The 19,541-nt window shown below is 40.8% G+C and overlaps 1 long non-coding RNA gene across 2 annotated transcripts; it reads left to right on the top strand.

The window, feature by feature from the left end:
• The first annotated feature begins 198 nt into the window (after nt 1-198).
• Nucleotides 199-6,701, top strand: LOC110487408. Of its 2 annotated transcripts, XR_005035720.1 has the most exons (3): nt 199-742; nt 2,754-5,378; nt 5,835-6,701. It is a non-coding gene; the product is annotated as an uncharacterized LOC110487408 (long non-coding RNA). The 2 variants fall into 2 exon arrangements; XR_002468231.2 differs by having other exon boundaries at nt 200-742; nt 2,754-6,701.
• Nucleotides 6,702-19,541: the final 12,840 nt, after the last annotated feature.

Here is a 19,541-nt window from a genome sequence, read left to right as displayed (position 1 = left end):
ATTTGTGTAATTCTCAAAACTTTTGGCCAGGACAGTACATTTTACTCAACTGCGTTACACTGGTGAGTAAAAACTCAGGCGTCTGATTCCTACCCTTTAACTTGTCTGAAAATAAAATAAACATTTTACTCAACTGCGTTTCCCACTCCAGTCAGCAGAGGGCAGTCTGGGAATTTAAGATTATGCTGTTGGTGTGACGTATAATCTAGTGGACGGAACGCTTATTTCAACAGCAGCAACAGTTTGTCAGACACCTCGGTAGCTTGCTAGACAAAATAGGCAAACCAATTAAGCTCTTTAGACGCTTTAGTGTGTATTAGCCACTGTGTTTTAAACCCACTTCTGTCGTCTAGTTAGTTATCAGATTTAATTTCATATTTACGGTGTGTTGTTATTAGTCAGCTAGCGGGCTGGTTAAGTTAGCATTGGCCTAGCTAACATCCCCGACCATGAGGTCACTAAGCTACTCCTTCTGCTAAAGAAGCGGTGGTCTGCTGGACGGAGGAATAAGTTATCGTGAAAGAGGAGGAAGAGGAGACTGTTTCAATTCAAAAACAAGTAGAGGGTAAGGCTGTTACAGTGAAAGAAGAGAGAGAGGATGATGCTGTTTTTGGAGTGAAAGATGAGATGACTGTCACATCAAAAAAGGAGGAGGAGGAAACTGGATGTCTGGGTCCGTTTTCCCAAATGCATCTTAAGACATCCAATGGTTCTAACGCTGAACGGGCCCTGATTAACACTAGTAAGTACTGTCTTAAAAACAGAAGCACAAAATCTGCGATTGTTGAACTGATGTGTGGTGTTAAAGGGGAAATTTGCAATTGCTACATCCATATTTTGACTTTTAAATTATTTTTTTTAATAGACATTGATTCTTCAAGAATATAACACATGCCTCATGAGCTTAGTTCAACTGTTGTACCCCATCAGAACCCCAAATAAGCTTTTTTTACTCCAATGTCTAGAAACAATGTAAATGTAAACCAACACTGTATAGCCTCAACATGGTTAAAACTATAATGTTGATATCATGGATGGTCAGTCCTTGCATCCATAGGTCTGTCTATGAATTTGAGAGTAGTTACATTGCTCCAGCCCCATAATCATCTTATTACCAAAACAGTGGTGGAATTACAGCTTTGTTATTGTTTCAACTGCAGATTGATTGCTTGTTGTGTGGCCTTTTTAAAGGGACAAACTAGGTTTTAAAAAGCAACAAAATGGCTGCCCAGAGACTTCGTTTCGTAAACAGCTGAGGGATAGGGGCTGGAGAAATGTAACTACTCTCGTGCCGAATGGTGAGAGCTGGAAATATTTTACGAGAATACTTTGAGGAACTATTGTCATTTAGCAATTGATTTCATTAAGACTTTGTTTACTTGCTGTTTGGAGGTGAAGAAAAAATTAAATAAATTGGTGTATCTAATGTGTTATTTTCTGCTTGATTTACAGTAGGGTCCCGTTAGTCTGTTTGGACACGGAGATAATTTGCTCAGAATGTGTAGAGAACTGTTCCTTGATGATAGGCTATTGTACAACACACAGAGCAATATTCCTTTATTGAGGACATTTAGAATTACCACACATTATAGAGTAGCCTAGTGGGAATATTCACAAAATTATCTGGTGATCTGGTTATGAAATGTCATGACGAAGCCATTTTAGTTTCCATGTTTCACCTAAAATATTAAATGATTTATAGTCCTAGGTCTGTGTTATTGTTAGGGAAAGTTATGGGTCCTACAGTAGGTCTATGTTATTGTTAGGGAAAGTTATAGGTCCTACAGTAGGTCTATGTTATTGTTAGGAGAAGTTATGGGTCCTACAGTAGGTCTATGTTATTGTTAGGGAAAGTTATAGGTCCTACAGTAGGTCTATGTTGTTGTTAGGAGAAGTTATGGGTCCTACAGTAGGTCTATGTTGTTGTTATACACTTAGTGTATAAACCCACATTGTCAGGCTGATGGCAAAGCTAGCCAGATAGCATTTTACTGGTTGAAGTGTTTAAGTATAAAGCAATTGATTTGCGGCAATAACACACATATTAAGCAGGAGATTCAAATGAGCCTTACAATTATAATCCAAAAGTTATGTGAAATGCACTCATAAGCAACCTGGAAATGGAGGCTATTATTGCTGTCAGCCTATGAGAACACCCCTGAGTTTTCCCCCATGGTGGTGAATTAGTGAATAGACACAGAGATTAATGTGAGTTTCATTGAGTAGCACTCCTGATCTTGCACTGTAATATTCAGAATACATTGTGAAACTAAAATCTTTGCTCACCATTTTTGATCTTGCTCTGATAGTGCGCTGTAATATTCAGAATTCATTGTTGAAAATCTCAAATCATAAAATAAAATGGCTCACCATTTTTGTTCCGGGCAGATATACTACATCCATAACTAGCGGTTTCTGCATTAGCAGGGAGGAATTTCTGCAACCAAATTGTGTGTGCATCGCCCTCCTGACGCAATTTTATTAAACACAGAAAGGGGCCTATATTGGAGACCAAAAGTCGTCTGGCACACTGCTTAGGATTTAACGTTTGAATAACTTATTTCTAGCCCACAATCACCGATGTTACTACTGTGAAAACGAGAAAACAAGACAATTGTCATAGAATTTAACAGACGCAAATTGTTGTACAACTTCATGGGTATGCTCTGGGCATCACCTTTTACCTCAAATTAACAGTGGATTTCTGCTGTTGTGGGATTTTAACCATCTGTCTGACGTTGTCGTTCACACAGGAGAGAGACGGGACTATCGCGGGTCCTCTGGGGAGTCTCAACAACATCATGATGCTGACGAGACAGAGAAGAGTCTCTCCACATCAGAACTGCTCAAGAAACACCAGCAGAGACCCACAGGGAAGACATCTCATTACTGCTCTGACTGTGGGAAACGTTGCAAATCTTCATCAGAACTTAAAATACACCAGCGAGTACACACAGGAGAGAAACCTTATAGCTGTGATCAATGTGCGAAGAGTTTCACTCAGTCAAGCTCCCTGAAATCACACCACAGAACACACACTGGAGAGAAACCTTTAATCTGTGATCAATGTGGGAAGAGTTTTACTCAGCTAAGCAGCCTGATAGTACACAGGCGGGGACATACAGGAGAGAAACCTTATAGCTTTGATCAATGTGGGAATAGTTTTACTACATCTAGCTATCTAACTATACACCAGAGAATACACACAGGAGATATATCTTATGGCTGTGATCACTGTGGGGAGAGTTTTATTCGGCTACAAACCCTGAAATCACAGCAGAGAACACACACAGGAGAGAAACCTCATAGCTGTAATCAATGTGGGAAGAGAAACATCAGAAAATACTTGAAGGAGCTGTTTCATGATATCAATTAATTAATGTCACAATGTAGAATGTCTTAACATTGTAGTAGGAGTATTTTAATGATGTCAGAATGAACCCTAAACATTTGTTAAATTGATATTAGCCTCAAGGAAAAAATCCAGTCTCTGAATTGAAAGAGTATTATCTATGAGATTTATCAAAAAGTGACTAACAAAAAAAGAGTTCTGTTACATTTAACATGTTGGTGACCCCCTTGAATCAAAATACAACACTTCGAAATGTTTAGGTTTTCAATATATCCCAAACTGTTTCTACATATTGGTTATTGATTTGGACACGTTAAAACTGTGTTTTGACATTGCGCTATTCCCACTTAGCAAAATGTAATTCAAAAGACGTTGGAAATAAGACTATGCCTGACATCCAATATATGTTGGTTGTAGTTAAAAGTGAAAGTTGAAAAGATGTCTTTTCAGGTCGTTTTTTCAATGACTTGAAAACAGCTTAATTTCAATGTACTTGCAGCTTATACACATGGATGCAGTATAATCATGGTCAATAATCATTTTGATTAACAATCCTACATCACTCCAGTATTTCTTGACAACATTCAAGTGCTAATTGTCATTATTCCACTACTAAAAGAAGCATGACTCAAATCACCTCATATTTCATTTCCACATATTTGCTTCCCTATTAGAGATTAGTTTTGTTTGGGCTTGTTCCAATGGGACGAGAGTTCTAGAAGCTAGTGAGTTTTAGGATTCTAAAAAATGAAAAAGTATGTTTTTTTTCTTGTTTTTAGCAAGTTGTTTTCTGTTGGTGGTGAGCAAACTTGTTCAACAAAAATATAGGATATATTTGTTGTCTTACGGGGGAAGGTGTTGCAGGCTTTGGTTTTTCCATTTATGTTTTGAGGTTGGACTTTAGCACGTCTAACTCGTTAGCACGTTGGGCGCACAGATTGGTGTCACCTCGTTAGTCAGTATGTGTTACACCTGTGCTGGCTTGTCCATCTTGTTAGTGGGAAGGTGTTTCACCTGAGGTGGTCCAGGTTCTATTTAAGAGTGTCTGGCCCAGTGCTCCAGTTGTCTTGATAGATGTGGAGAGTCAACACATTTAGTTGCTCCACTTTTTTGGTTTACTTCCTGTCTGTAAGTTTGTTGTGGGTTTTTCTTTTGTTTTCCTCTTCTTGGGCAGATTTAGTGGGTCTCATGATAGGTGTCTTGTATGTCCCAGTTGTTGTTACTAGTCAACTTTCAGTGGACACAGAGCAAAACTGCAAGATTGTTATAATACTTTTATTGCATTAAATGGTTGTTTTATGCAACAGAATAGAGGGTTCTTAGAACTATTGTGCCTGTGTGTTCTACTGAGGATGGGCCTCTGGGAGATAACACTGACAGGAGATTTACAATGTCTTTTGGGCGATAACCTAAAGAGACCGCATTCCAGAGCATGAGTTAATGTTTCTGTTCTATATGGTACCAGGGAGAGATGACCCCAGGGCCAGACCCTGGTCTCTACACAAAGAGTACTGTTTTTACATCAGATACTGTCTGCTGAGAATTATAACTATCTTTCATACAAATCTTATCTTTGTGACCCGTTCTATACATCTGTTAGTCGTCATGTAGGTTGAAAGGGGTGTATCTTGGCATATGTCATGAATACTTGAACCAGGTTATGTAGACAGACAGTGCAACCAATGACAATAGTGAGGGGTGTGTCATAATGATTAAGTTAATTCAAATTAATTAGTGAAATTGCTAGGGACGTCCCAAGGATGTATCTCTACCTGAAAATACATGATCTAAATGATTGATAGTTGGTATTCAGCAGTCATAAAGCCTAAATTACTTTAATGAACTACTAAAATAGTGATTTTGTCAGACAGCATAGACCGCAGCTCTACACTTTTTTGACTGACTGATCCAGTCATCCTTCCATCCCACCTCAGCCTTCCTCTCCTCTGAAGACCCAGTGAGGGTGGAGCTCAGTCAGAGAGCTGTTGATGGACTGGTTAGGAATAACTCTTCTACAGTCAGAGAGGTGAGAGGTCACATATGGTTTAGATGGTAAATATTTATGTCCCCTTAGCGGTTCATCACGACAGCAAAAGGGAATATGTTCCATCATCTATGTTTATTTACATGAGTGCAAATTTTCCACTGATATTGGTGTAGTTTCTCACCCCTGTCAGCTGTATGAAAGTTAATTTCCCCTCAGACACACATTTGTTCTTTGTTATTATGAAGGTCATTTTTGTCTGTTTTTCCCACCACTAATTCACCCCATCTCTTTACATTGCTTACGCATATTCAGTGGCCTGACCGTGTCCAGACTGTGTCAAAGGCCCATCCTGGTAGATCTGAACCTAATGCAGCTCTGAGTGATCAGATGACAGAAGTCACATTTAGGTGCCAGGTGTAACTGAGGCTGTAGATGCTCCATATCCATTACTTTGAGTTTTTATATAATATGACTAAATGTGTTTCTGTGTTGCAGGAGCAGTCAAGAAATGGAACGGCAAGGCCACAGAACATGACATAAGCAGAGCTGTGGGAGACCACCTCAAGCCCTTGGTAGAGCCGGGGGTGGTGTTTACCACTCCACCATGCCTTCAGCAGGCTGGAAAAGGGGGATTGGTCTGTTTTTCATACTAAGATGGACCAAGATACGTGTTGCTTTTACACATATTTGTTCATTGGTTTGACATGAGTCTCGATTGGTCATTGGAACGATTTGTCTTACAATATGTTCGAATCAAATCAAGCTGTATTTATACAGTACATTTCAGACATGGCTGCAACACAAAGGCTTCATGGGGAAAAAACAAATAAAAACCAATGAAAAAACAGAAATATTTAGTACACAAACATAAGATTTTAAAAAAACCATAAGACTAAACTGGAAGACTAATGAGCACCTCACTGGCAGCGTCGCCGGAACCTAAAAGACGCACATCGCCATCTGCTGACTGGAGTGGGTAATGCAGTTGAGGAACGAAAATTGTATTTTTCATTTATTTCACAAAAGGTTAATATTATATTAAGTTGTTCAAAGAGAAGCATGTGTTGATTGATTCGTGTTTAATGAGTGAGTATTTAAAACAAACTTTACACCCACTACACATTTGCATTGCATACTTCTGACATGGATCATTTTGACCCCAGAGGCATATCTTTTATCATAGCCAAAAATGTGGTTTATTCAATTCTTCCAAATTTTTCGACTTTGTCAATCAACTTGTTATTAATACATTTAAATATGGTTTAGTGTTTGTATCAATATGGACTTTTAACACATTCAAATCCTTTGGTCATTTTGACCCCAGCCAAAAGCACATTTGATAAAGAGGACGTTTATATCAAATCACATTTTATTTGTCACATACACTTGTTTAGCAGTTGTTATTGTGGGTGTAGCAAAATGCTTGTGTTTCTAGCTCCGACAGTGCAGTAATATCTAACAATTTCTCAACATATACCCAATACACACTCATCTAAGTATTGGAATCTTGGTCCATCCCACCAGAGGGTGGAGGGGCACCTGTATCAGTGGTTTTGACCAGATAGACACCCGCAGACACACAGTATAGTGTCTCCCATGTACTCTCCTAAGATTGGACTTTTCTATACAATGTATCACATGACTGTGTTCCTGCCAAGACAGCAGCTACTCTTCCTGGGGTTTATTATGGATCCCCATTAGTTCCTGCCCAGGCAGCAGTTACTCTTCCTGGGGTTTAAGGTCAGGGAGCGTGCCAGCCTTTCAAGCAACAGGTATAAATGATGGATTATGAATTAACAGGTATAAATGGGTTATGAATTAACAGGTATAAATGATGGATTATGAATTAACAGGTATAAATGATGGGCTATGAATTAACAGGTATAAATGGGTTTAAATGATGGGTTATGAATTAACAGGTATAAATGATGGGTTGTAAATGGGTTATGAATGAACAGGTATACATGATGGTTTAACAGGTATAAATGATGGGTTTAAATGATGGGTTATGAATTAACAGGTATAAATGATGGGTATAAATGATGGGTTATGAATTAACAGGTATAAATGATGGGTTGTAAATGGGTTATGAATGAACAGGTATACATGATGGTTTAACAGGTATAAATGATGGGTTGTAAATGATGGGTTATGAATTAACAGGTATAAATGGGTTATGAATTAACAGATATAAATGATGGGTTGTAAATGGGTTATGAATGAACAGGTATACATGATGGTTTAACAGGTATAAATGATGGGTTGTAAATGATGGGTTATGAATTAACAGGTATAAATTATGGGTTATGAATTAACAGGTATAAATTATGGGTTATGAATTAACAGGTATAAATGGGTTATGCATTAACAGGTATAAATGATGGGTTATGCATTAACAGGTATAAATGATGGGTTATGCATTAACAGGTATAAATGATGGGTATAAATGATGGGTTATGAATTAACAGGTATAAATGGGTTATGAATTAACAGGTATACATGATGGTTTAACAGGTATAAATGATGGGTTGTAAATGATGGGTTATGAATTAACAGGTATAAATTATGGGTTATGAATTAACAGGTATAAATTATGGGTTATGAATTAACAGGTATAAATGGGTTATGCATTAACAGGTATAAATGATGGGTATAAATGATGGGTTATGCATTAACAGGTATAAATGATGGGTTGTAAATGATGAGTTATGAATTAACACATCCCCTCCAGACATTTCAATACATTCAGGATTTATTCTAGTTTTTCACTTGGTGATGTTTCATTATACAGGATTTCTTACAGTAAGCATACCATGACATTAAATTGCTGAATATTCTTTTGGACTAACAGTATGAAGGACACAACTCATGTTATTCTGGTTAAACAGTGGGAGACTAGTTGATTAAGGAGTGGGGATTTTTTTTACAATTAGGAAATAATATGTACTTCAGCCAGCATTGTGAATGGTTAGGAAATAATATGTCATGTTTTACTCGTAACTCAGCCAGCATTGTGAATGGTTAGCAAATAATATGTCATGCTTTACTCGTACCTCAGCCAGCATTGTGAATGGTGTCTGAGGCAGTGACATACTAGACCATGGCAGTAAATCTAATACTTAGGTGTTTTTTGTCAGGCATGAAAGGTCTGTGGTTATAAGTTACATCTCTGGCCATGCTGGCAGGGTCTGAATCAAACCCAATGTCCAGTGGGATTGATCCGTTTGTTGTTTCAGTTTTTAGTAGTTGAATCCTTTGACGTATTGTTCATTTCAACATTTTTCATTTTCAACAAATGCACTGGGTTGGTTGAAAAGTGATACTAAACTTACAAACCAGGCACTATGGAAGATTTTTTATTTATTTATATATATTCACACACATACACACATATATGTAAAAGTTATTATGTGCAATGCCATTCATATAAAACAAAACCATCAATATTCCAAACAAACTCAAATATATGCATTTTAAAATTCTAAACGAGACAAAAACCCAACAACAAAAAATTCAGCAGAGCATCTTCCCTCCCCTTCATGCCTACAAACTACATCTCCCCGTCCCTAAACTATCCCCTTAAATCATCTAAATTAACCCCAGCCCTAAACCTCCCTTCCACCTCTCCCGGGCAATATGCTGCCCCCACTTCCTCTCCTCCCTCTTCATCCTCCCCCTCAAATTTCCTTCCAACCTCCTCACTATCCCCGCTACCCCCTAATCTCTCTCTGTCTTTACCAAGTCCTGCCTGGCTTCCCACAGCACCCATTTAAAGAGGCTTATGAGAAGTCAGAGCAGAAACCTGTCCCTGACCGTCCCCCTCACTCTCCATACACCTCTCTCTACCCTAGCCCAAGTTAAAACAGAATTCCCTTTCACCCACCAAACAACAGCCGTGCCCATACTACTCCGGCAAAAGCACAGTCCCAAAAGGTGTCTCCTCACCGCCATAAGATGGTCTTGGACAGGTGGGGGGTCGCGCCAAGCTATGCCTGTACATGATGGAACGTACCGGCAAGCACTTGTGGAGGCTCAACCAATTCAGGTCCTTGAGCTTGTTGTCCAGACCCCGCGCCTGCACTCCCTCCCAGACCATCTCCTTCCTGTCTGCCGCCACCTGTGGCCTGTACACCCCCACTAATCTATATCTGCAATCCCTTAAGGTGACATCCACCCCCAAAACCCTCCCCTGCATAACCACAAATGAACCCTAAACCTTTACCTCCCTGTGCCCACACAAAATCCCTACCCCTGATGAGTGCAACCCCCCCTATAACCCAAACCGAATCCCCCTTGTCCCACTCCCTCCTAAATCTATTAACATCCTAGGTGAACCCCCTTTAAAAAACAAAACTCAAAACCCACACCCTCTAAATAACTAAAAACCACCCTCCTCTTAACAAAATCCCTTAAACACTTACATTTAAACTAACAAAAGTTATAGTAGGCTCCATTAAAAAAATAAAAAATTCAAAAACAACCATCACCCAACTACTAACCCCCCCCCAAAAAACAAAAAACAAACAGGAGCCTCACTCGATGCTCTCCTGCTCCGTCTCTCCTCCCGACGTCCCCCAGTCTTCCTCCATCGCACCAACCCAGGATGCAGGAATGGTGTTTGGCTCCTGAGTGCCCTGCATCCTGGATTGACCACCAAACTCCTCCACTTCCCCAGCCCCGTATATGGTTGGGTAGAGAGTGGGGGAGCCCATGTCCCCAAACAGGAACTGCAACCCCCCCCCAGTTGACCAGCCCTGAGCCGTGCTTGGTGTATCAAGCTCCTCCAGCAGTTGAGGGGCTGGGGAAGCCAGCGAGGACACAGAAGTTTCTCCCACCCCAATCACTCGCTTGGCCACCCCCTCCATGCCCCCTTCCCTCTCGCTGTCTGTCGAGAGCCCCTTCCTCTTCCCTCTCTTCTTTTGCGATGGTGGTAACAGGAAGACACCACCCCCACCCCCCTCAAGTTCCTCCACCATTCCCCCATCACTTCCACGAGGACACTCGGCATTCTGCTGTCCCCCCACTCCCTCCACTGGTCCTGCCCCCGACTCCTTTTCCACCACCTCTCCCGCCATTGATGCTCTCTCTGGCTCCTCCACTCCCTTGCTTCCTTCCGCCTCTTTTCCCTCCTCTCCTCCCGGTTTTGCTGCTCCTGTGCCTTCTCTGTCCCCCTCTCCTCCTGCTGCCGCTCTTTGCTCCTCCTCCTTCCGTGAGGCCATCCCCTCTGGGCCTGTGCTTGGTTCTTGGTCTGGGCCTCCTCCCCTTCCCCCATCCCCCGCTCCTGCTCCCCCCCCAACCGCAGACACATATGACCTTTGACTAGCCGGGCATTCCTGCCACAGGTGTGCTGACGAGCCACACCCGTGGCACGCCTTGAGCTCGTCACAGTCCTTCGCATCGTGCTCCCCAGATCCACAAAATCTGCACTTTCTTGTGCTGCATGAGGCTAGGATGTGGCCGTAGGCCATACAACTCCTACAAAATGGGGGCTGACGTGCATAAAACAATGTCCCCTTGTCAGCCCCCAGGGAGAACATAGCTGGAGGATGAAGGTAGCCGCCCAGTCCCTTTGGGTCCTCCCTGAGGAGGGCCTGGAAGTCTCTCCTCCCATTCCAAAAACCCAGGGAGTCCTTGAGGTGCCTTGCTGAGGAGATGCCATCCATGTATCTCCCCAGAAAGGCCCTCACCTCCTTGTCCTTGACGTACGGGTTATAAATGTTCACAGTTACAATCCTGAAATTGTTTTTTGCCAAGCTGGTTACCTCGTAGTGGCACATCGGCCTCGCACCTCCCACTTCTCTCACCTTTTTCAGGATCTCATCATGTTTTTCTTCTGAGTGTAAAGCCACATCATAAGTTCCCTCCAACGGGTAACCTTGGAGGCAAAACACATCCTTCCCTGTCAGTTTAAGGATCCACATCAAGATAGTCCTTCCAAATGTTTCACGTCCGAATGGCTCAATCTCCTTGTCCTTCCACGCAAAGCGAACTGTATTCGCCAGCCCGATCCCAGGGACCAACCTATTTGAAGAATTTTGCGCCATCTCCACTCCTGCGCTCTTCTAAAAAAGGAAAAACTGAAAAGAAAAGCAATAATGGCTGAGAATCATTACCCCAAAAAAACTTTTACCGCCCTCCGGCCTTCGGCTTTCAGCTAAGGGGTTACGGTACCTCAGTACCCAACTTTAACTTAGCCACCCACACAAGAGAGAAGCCTTATAGCTGTGATCAATGTGGCAAGAGATACTCTGATTCAAGTGGTCTGATTAAACTTCAGAAAATACATGCAGGAGATCCACAGAGTGTAGAATGATCTCCAACACCAGACCTATGTACATCAAATCACATTTTATTTGTCACATACACTTGTTTAGCAGATGTTATTGCGGGTGTAGCAAAATGCTTGGAACTTAGTCTATGCCCCTCTGACATCACTCGTCCAAATATCTATATATTCTCAATTCCATTCCTTTAGATTGTGTGTATTACACAATCTAAAGGAATGGAATTAAGAATATATAAATATTTGGACGAGTAATGTCAGAGGGGCATAGACTAAGTTCCTCGGTGTACACATCACGAACAAACTGAATTGGTCCACCCACACAGACAGCGTTGTGAAAAAGGCGCAGCAGCGCCTCTTCAACCCCAGGAGGCTGAAGAAATTCATCTTGTCACCAAAAGCACTCACTTCTACAGATGCACAATCAAGAGCATCCTGTTAGGCTATATCACCGCCTGGTGCGGCAACTGCTCCGCCCACAACCGTAAGGCTCTCCAGAGGGTAGTGAGGTCTGCACAACGCATCACCGGGGGCAAACTACCTGCACTCCAGGACACCTACACCACCTGATGTCACAGGAAGGCCATAAAGATCATCAAGGACAACAACCACCCGAGCCACTGCCTGTTCACCCCGCTATCATCCAGAAAGCGAGGTCAGTACAGGTGCATCAAAGCAGGGACCGAGAGACTGAAACAGCCATCAGACTGTTAATCAGCCACCACTAACATTGAGTGGCTGCTGGAAAACATACTGACAACTCCAACCACTTTAATAATGGAAATTGATTTAAAAATATGTATCACTAGCCACTTTAAACAATGCCACTTAATATAATGTTTACATACCCTACATTACTCATCTCGTATGTATATACTGCACTCAATACCATCACTGCATCTTGCCATGCCATTCTGTACCATCACTCATTCATATATCTTTATGTACATATTCTTTATCCCTTTACACTTGTGTGTATAAGGTAGTAGTTGTGGAATTGTTAGGTTAGATTACTCGCTGGTTATTACGGCATTGTCGGAACTAGAAGCACAAGCATTTCACTACACTCGCATTAACATCTGCTAACCATGTGTATGTGACAAATAAAATGTGATATACAGTAGAACAGGATAGGAGACAGTATATACATATGAGATGAGTAATACATAGACTACGATACAGTAGAATAGGATAGAATACAGTATATACCAGAGGTGGGACCAAGTCATTGTTTTACAAGTCACAAGTAAGTCTCAAGTCTTAGCACTCAAGTGCCAAGTCAAGACAAGCTATGGGGCGCAATCAGGCGATGTAGGCTTGAACACAATCGCCCAACCTTAACACACACATCCTCTCTGTGTGTGGTTACAGTAGGCTAACGTATGTCAATGGTTTTAGGAACAGCAGTAACATCAGGCACTGATGAGTGCAATGTTCACGTTCCCGCACTGACTGTGTGGAGGCTCATTGATTTAATGTTACATTAGCCTACATGCTATACTAGCAAAATAATTAATTGTATAGCTGTCGGCTATATTAGCCACGACTTACCGTTCTTTGTGCAGCTTCAAATGTCGAACAAATTCGGAAGCCTCCGTCTGTAATTTTCTTCCTGGGTGTTTTGCAAGTTGCAATCCGTTTTTTTGTTGAGACGGCGTAGTCTTTATATCCGAAAATAATAATGACTTAATTACATCAAGTGTTCCAATGGCAAAACGTTTGATTTAATTACATCAAGCGTCCCAATGGTAAAACGTTTGATTTAATTACATCAAGCGTCCCAATGATAAAACGTTTGATTTAATTACATCAAGCGTTCCAATGGTAAAACGTTTGATTTAATTACATCAAGCGTTCCAATGGTAAAACGTTTGAGGTCATTGTGACACGGTCACGTTGCGTGCTGTGTATTGCCAGTATTGCCACGTTGGGATGCAACCTTTTTTTAATATCATTTTTTAAACATTTTTTAAAATTTGTAATAATTTTACCCCCGTTTTTTTCTCCCCAATTTCGATCTTGTTTCATCTCTGGGGGAGGCGAAAGTCAAGTCATACGTCCACTGAAACATGACCCGCAATACCGAGCTTCTTCACATCATCAGCCCGCTTAACCCGGAAGCAAGCTGCAACAATATGTCGGAGGAAACACGGTTCGTTCACCTGACGACCGAGATCAGCCTGCAGGCGCTACAAGGAGTCGCTAGAATGAGATGAGCCAAGTAATGATGTATTGTTACACCGTGTAGAAGCAGTAAAGACCGACAGTAGCTTGCTACTTATTTAGATTTAGTTTGACTTAATGAAACTGTCTTAAATGTGCTGTAGTAAAAAAAAATTATTCGCACTAATCAATCAACACATTCAGGTGTTTATATGTCTGAATATAATAGTATTATTTAATTAAATCCATTAAAAATAATCTTTGTCTGAAAATAAAATATGATCCTCAACTGCGTTTCCCCTCCAGTCAGCAGACGGCGATGTGCGTCTTTCAGGCAATGCTGCCTGCGTGACGTAGAATCTAGTGGACAGTTCTTCAGAAATAGCTCGTCAACCACCTCGGTAGCTTGCTAGCCAACATAGCCGAAAGATTCAAGCTATTTTTACGATTTCGGTCAATATTAGCTACTGTGTTTTAGACACACTTCTGTCGTATCTACTTGTTAACCTATTTAATTTGATATTACGTTATGTTGTATTAGTCAGCTATAGTAGCTGGCTGGTTAAGTTAGCACTAGACTAGTCGCTAATGATAGCTAGCTAGCTAACATCCCCGAACATGAGCTCCCTAAACTACTCTCCTCCGGTTAAAGAAGAGGAGGTCTGCTGGACGGCGAAAGAGGGTCTGTGGCAGAACATTGTTGTTGTGAAAGAGGAGAAGGAAGAGGATGATGTTACAGTAAAACAAGTAGAGGGTGAGTATGTTACTGTGAAAGAAGAAGATAAAGACGTTTCAGTGAAAGAAGAGGAAGACTCGTTCAGAGTGAAAGAGGAGGAGGATGTTACAGTAAAAGAAGAGAAAGAGGAGGATGCAGTTTTTGGAGTGAAAGAGGAGGAGGGGAGATGGCTGTCACATTGAAAGAGGAGAAGGAAGAAGAGGTTGGAGATCTGTTTAACACCAGTAAGTACCGTCTCTGCAGTCGTTGAACCAATATGCAGTAAAGGGGTTCTACACTTTAATGTTGTTCTGTCGGAATGGCTGAAACTACACTAACATGTAGAACATCAAGAGTGGACCATCAACAAAACGTTAACAATTGATCAAATGCATCTAATGACAATGCCTGAAATACTGTAATCCTCAATATCTCTTATTAGTTTAGCCCAATATGTAGTCTTAAAGGGGCAATCAGCAGTTGTTACATCCATTTTGGGACTTATACATTAATGATATGTACCCATTGTTTCTTGAAGAAATCACTTATAAATGCCTCATGAGCTTAGTTCAACTGTCGTACCCCATCAGAAAAATATAAGCTTTTTATACTCCAATGTATATCAGTAAATGTAAACAAACACTGTATATCCTCAAAACATGATTAATTGACTTGAGTCTCAAGCATTCCTAAAACATTTAACATTTTCATTTAATTCTTTAGAAAAAAATCTAATTTGGAATAAGTAACGTAACAAAATGTATAAAAAGGGAAGCGGTCTGAACTTAATGAATGCACTAGGGCCCCAACTAAAAAATATCATGGGTCAACCAAGAGTCGTCTTTTCTTTCAAACGATTGGTAGAAATGTTATAACGTGTATTTTTCCATATATAGACACACCCCATGTGTTTTTAATCAAATCAACTATATGTACTGAACTGCTCTGATTCTTTAAGCACGCTGTTTGATTAAGACACACAAATGACTCGGGAGCCAGAGATCAAGACCACCAGAAAAAAACTCTTTCTCCTCCAGCTGCTGCTGGCCTTCGTAAATTCTGATCTTATGCTCCTAAAGTTTCTGATAATAGGCTACACCAGCAGTCGTTATGCTCCTATAGTTTCTGGTAATAGGCTACACCAGTGGTCGTTATGCTCCTAAAGTTTCTGGTAATAGGCTACACCAGCAGTCGTTATACCCCTATAGTTTCTGGTAATAGGCTACACCAGTGGTCGTTATGCTCCTATAGTTTCTGGTAATAGACTACACCAGCAGTCATTATGCTCCTATAGTTTCTGGTAGTAGACTACACCAGCAGTCGTTACGCTCCTATAGTTTCTGGTAGTAGACTACACCAGCAGTTGTTATGCCCCTAAAGTTTCTGGTAATAGACTACACCAGCAGTCATTATGCTCCTATAGTTTCTGGTAGTAGACTACACCAGCAGTCGTTACGCTCCTATAGTTTCTGGTAGTAGACTACACCAGCAGTTGTTATGCCCCTAAAGTTTCTGGTAATAGACTACACCAGCAGTCATTATGCTCCTATAGTTTCTGGTAATAGGCTACACCAGCAGTCATTATGCTCCTATAGTTTCTGGTAATAGACTACACCAGCAGTCATTATGCTCCTATAGTTTCTGGTAATAGGCTACACCAGTGGTCGTTATGCTCCTATAGTTTCTGGTAATAGACTACACCAGCAGTCATTATACTCCTATAGTTTCTGGTAGTAGACTACACCAGCAGTCGTTATGCTCCTATAGTTTCTGGTAGTAGACTACACCAGCAGTCGTTATGCTCCTATAGTTTCTGGTAATAGACTACACCAGTGGTCGTTATGCTCCTATAGTTTCTGGTAATAGACTACACCAGCAGTCATTATACTCCTATAGTTTCTGGTAGTAGACTACACCAGCAGTCGTTATGCCCCTAAAGTTTCTGGTAATAGACTACACCAGCAGTCAGCAACCTTTTCCATTCCATCCATCCTTTGGGTTCCTTTTGGCAAACTCCAAGCAGGCTGTCATGTGTCTTTTAATGAGGAGTGGCTTCCGTCTATCCACTCTACCATAAAGGCCTGATTGTTGGAGTGCTACAGAGATGGTTATCCTTCTGAAAAGTTCTCCCATTTCCACAGAAGAACTCTGGAGCGCTGTCAGAGTGACCATCAGGTTTTTGGTCACCTCCCTGACCAAGGCCCTTCTCCCCCAATCGCTCAGTTTGGCTGGGTGACCAGCTCTAGGAAGAGTATTCCATTTAAGAATGATGGAGGCCACTGTGTTCTTGGGGACCTTCAATGCTGCAGAATTGTTTTGGTACCCTTCCCCAGATCTGTGCCTCGACATAATCCTGTCTTGGAGCTCATAATTTCTTCGACCTCATTACTTGTTTTTTTCTCTGATATGCACTGTCAACTGTTGGATGTTATATTGACAGGTGTGTGCCTTCCAAATCATGTCCAATCAATTGAAATTATCACAGGTGGACTCCGCACAAGTTGTAGATGCATCTCAAGGATGATTAATGGAAACAAGATGCACCTGAAAGCAATTTTGAGTCTCATAGCAAAGGGTCTGAATACTTATGTAAATTAGATATTTATGTTTATTATCTGTTGTCATTATGGGCTATTGATGACATCCCTCTGAAACAAGATAGCCTAACCATCAGAAAAAAACTCTTCCTTAGCCTACTCCTCCCGCTGCTGCTGGCCTTCGTAAATTCTGATGTTATGCTCCTAAAGTTTCTGATAATAGGCTACACCAGCAGTCGTTATGCTCCTATAGTTTCTGGTAATAGGCTACACCAGCAGTCGTTATGCTCCTATAGTTTCTTGTAATAGACTACACCAGCAGTCGTTATGCTCCTATAGTTTCTTGTAATAGACTACACCAGCAGTCAGCAACCTTTTCCATTTGTAGTGCCAATTTATCTGACCATTTCTACTGATCTGGTGCCAGTTAGGATTTTCATATTCACATTTTATTGGAACAGTTTCATTTAATTTATAATATTAATAATAATTATTAGTCTTTATCTCAACATCATTCTCTGTGGTTAATCTACATTCTATTTAAATGAAAATTATAAAGATTTTTTTGTTGCCATTGCTAAGTTTTTTTTAATAACCTACATAAAGCTAAAAAAATGCTAACATTGCAGCCTGTATGTATAAAATATCCCAATAAATAAATATCACATATCTCATTGGCTACACATGGCCTGTCTGCAACGAACTGGAAACATTGGATCAACTATCAACTGGGTCGGCCCAAAAATCGAGGTAGCAAGCTTGCAACGTTGTATAAAATATTCTGGGCCCTCAGTTTCCCCTGCCAGTGAGTTCTCAACCAACACAGCTGTAGGCTATTTGTAAAGGGGATAAGAAGTAATTAGGTATTTTGATATTTCCACTGGATCAGCGCATTATGTTTTTCCCTTTCGTGCCGAGTGGTTATCGAAAGGGTGAGAGCTGGACATATTTTTCAAGTACTTTGAGGAACTATTCTCATTTGCAATTGATTCTGATTAGACTTTGTTTATTTGCTGTTTGAGGTGAATAAAGCATTACTTTGAGAAGCTCCAGAACTCATTAGTGGTGGTGCGTTAAGACAATCAGAAATACTATCAGACATCCCCAAATGGGCACATTTATAGACCTACATTTGCGCTCAGGCCAGGTAGACTAGTCCTACTTCTATATGTGTAATTGGGTGTGTGTCCTTACTCAACATTGACAGGAGTGTTTCAAACAAAACACAATAAATAAATTGACAAAACTGACGCATCTTGCTGGGTCAGGTCTGGGTGGTCTGCCAGGGGCCGTTTCGTTACATATTCGTCTCCAAACCCACTGGCTCCAGGTGATCTATAAGTCTTTGCTAGGCCGCCTTAACTCAGCTCACTGGTCACTATAGAAACACCCACCCATAGCACGTGCTCCAGGAAGTATCTCTCACTGGTCATCCCCAAAGCCAACACCTCTTTGGCCGCCTTTCCTTACAGTTCTCTGCTGCCAATGACTGGAACGAATTGCTAAAAATCACTGAATCTGGAGACTCTCCCTCACTAACATTAAGCATCAGCTATCTGAGCAGCTTACCGATCGCTGCAGCTGTACACAGCCCATCTGTAAATAGCCCATCCAACTGCCTACCTCATCCCCATGTTTTTATTTACTATTTTTGCTCTTTTGCACACCATCATCTGCACATCCATCACTCCAGTGTTAATTTGTAACTACTTTGCTACTATGGCCTATTTATTGCCTTACTTCAATCAATTTGCACACATTGTATATAGCCTTTCTATTGTGTTATTGACTGTACGTTTGTTTATCCCAAGTGTAACTCTGTTGTTTTTTTGTCGCACTGCTTTGCTTTATCTTGACCAGGTTGCAGTTGTAAATGAGAACTTGTTCTCGACTGGCCTACCTGGTTAAATAAAGGTGAAATATAAAAAAAAATCTTAACTTTACTAGCAACACCCAAATGGATACTGTCACTAATGGGAAAACAAGACAAAATGTGACTATTCTTGCTCCTCAATAATAACACATATTTCTTAATGCTGTAGCAAACATTATATTAAGCAGGACATTCAAACGAGCCTTACAATTATAATCCAAAGTAGTGTGAAATGTACTCATTAGCAACCTGGAAATGGAGGTTACTCCCCTGGGTTTTCCCCCATTCACATTCAGTATACATTGTGAAAAACAAAAATCTTTGCTCACCATTTTTGCTCCAGGCAGATATACTACATCCATAACTATCGGTTTCCTCATTAGCAGGGAGGTGGTTCTGCAATCAACTTGTGTGCTAATTGCCATCGTGCCGCAATTTTATTAACCACAGAAAGGGATCTATATTGGAGACCAAAAGTCGTCTGGCACACTGCTTAGAGTTTCAACAACATGAATAACTTATTTCTAGTCTACAATCATCAATGTTACTACTAATGGGAAAACAAGACAAAATGTGACTATTCTTGCTCATTTTAAGACAATTGTCAAATAATTTTAACATTCATTACAGA

This window comes from Oncorhynchus mykiss, chromosome 13 (genome assembly GCF_013265735.2).
Source record: "Oncorhynchus mykiss isolate Arlee chromosome 13, USDA_OmykA_1.1, whole genome shotgun sequence".
NCBI lineage: Eukaryota > Metazoa > Chordata > Actinopteri > Salmoniformes > Salmonidae > Oncorhynchus > Oncorhynchus mykiss.
Note: the sequence above shows the minus strand (reverse complement) of the source record. Positions and strands in the feature narration are given on the sequence as shown.